A 1,223-nucleotide genomic window follows, 5' to 3' on the forward strand; every position below is an offset into this window, starting at 1 on the left:
TCTCAAAATGGGCTGCTCCTGCTGCTCTAAGACCCTCTGCAGAGGGATTGGAGAGATGGCTCAGCAGTTAAGAGCACTGACTGCTCTTCCAGAGATCCTGAGTTCAAATCCGAGCAACCACATGGTGGCTCACAACCATCTGTAGTGGGATCTGATGCTCTCTTCTGATGTGTCTGAAGACAGTTACAGTGTACTCACATACATGAAATAAATAATAAATCTTTAAAAAAAGACCCTTTACAGCGTCTGAAGATGTTATGCTGCAGTTGCAAAGAGGTGGTATTATGGCTATAAGTCAGGGACGCCAGTAGCCATCCTATGGTACATAAGACAGCCCCCACAATGACGAGTTATTGATACCAAATGATCAACAGATAGGACACAGGACTGGGGATGTAGCTCAGTGGTAGGATGCTTGCCTAACTAGTGCAAGGGTGAGCCTTAAAATCCCTGGCTACTTTATCCGCCAATCTAAATGTGTTCATTAGAGCAGCTAACTGAACTGCTTGCTTCCTTACCTGTTACTGTCTCCAATAATAGCGTCTGGCATTTACTGCTCAGGCTGTGCAGGCATTATGGTAATTCTTTCAACTGATTATATCATTTAACTCTGAAAGCCCTAAGGGGTAGGCATCATTATCAGCTTGATTTTAGAGGTGAGGCAAGTTTGATGGAGTAAAGAAGCACACACAAATACTAATCTGGCAGGGGAGATGGCATGGTATCGAAGGTGGTTTTCCCAGGGGAAGACTTACTCAATGTGCTCCAAAGGTGCTGACCCTGCGTTTTCCACAAATGGGGAAAACCCAGCGACACAATTTATGGCAGTGAGGGGCTTCATTCACATTCTTCCTTGTCAAAATTCAGTTTTAATAACAAAATAAAGCCGTGCAAGGGCTGGGGTGATAGCTCAATGGTGGAGCGCTTGCTTCGCACGCATGCAGCTCTGGGTTCAATGCCTGCCACTGCCAAAGAGACAAGTGACTAAAAGAGAAACGAAATTAAAAGCCTTGCCCAAGGTCTCATTGCTGGTGGCAGAGGTCTTTCTGTCAGCCCAGGAATTGTGCCTTCTAGTCTTCACTACCACAAGTGACACCTTTAGCTCAAACGTGGACCTCCCCCTTCAGCTCATTAGCAGTTGCTTTCGTGAGCTTGCGTGGGCTCCAGGCTTCTGGTGGGAATCTGAGGGGAAAGAGGCTGGCATACAAGTGCATAAATTCAGT

At 46.2% G+C, this 1,223-nt stretch overlaps 1 non-coding gene across 1 annotated transcript; it reads left to right on the forward strand.

The window, feature by feature from the left end:
* The first annotated feature begins 693 nt into the window (after nt 1-693).
* On the forward strand, nt 694-856 carry LOC116897551. The gene has a single exon (XR_004387564.1). It is a non-coding gene; the product is annotated as a U1 spliceosomal RNA (small nuclear RNA).
* Nucleotides 857-1,223: the final 367 nt, after the last annotated feature.

This window comes from Rattus rattus, chromosome 3 (assembly GCF_011064425.1).
Source record: "Rattus rattus isolate New Zealand chromosome 3, Rrattus_CSIRO_v1, whole genome shotgun sequence".
Taxonomy (NCBI): domain Eukaryota; kingdom Metazoa; phylum Chordata; class Mammalia; order Rodentia; family Muridae; genus Rattus; species Rattus rattus.